This window comes from Penaeus monodon, chromosome 22 (genome assembly GCF_015228065.2).
Source record: "Penaeus monodon isolate SGIC_2016 chromosome 22, NSTDA_Pmon_1, whole genome shotgun sequence".
Taxonomy (NCBI): Eukaryota; Metazoa; Arthropoda; class Malacostraca; order Decapoda; family Penaeidae; genus Penaeus; species Penaeus monodon.
The window spans coordinates 37,965,794-37,966,048 of record NC_051407.1 but is presented as its reverse complement, the minus strand read 5'-3'; positions in this window follow the sequence as shown (position 1 = coordinate 37,966,048).

Sequence of the window (255 nt, the reverse complement as noted above, 5' to 3'; positions counted from 1 at the left end):
CTACGCGAGCAGAACGGGTTTCACTTTCGCCACCCGTAAGTGTAGGTAATTTTATTCTTTAAAGCGGTTATATTCATTTCAGCAAAATGTTGATTGAAGCGGTGACGAGGATGAACTTTTGTCAAACCAAATGTGGCCGAAAGGTCACCCTTGAAGGTGGGGAGTCGCGGTTCCAGGAAACAAAAATCCGCTGAAAATTCTGTTCTCTTGACGGTTGGAAATGTTCAAAGAAACAAATAAATCAGAGATTCCCGA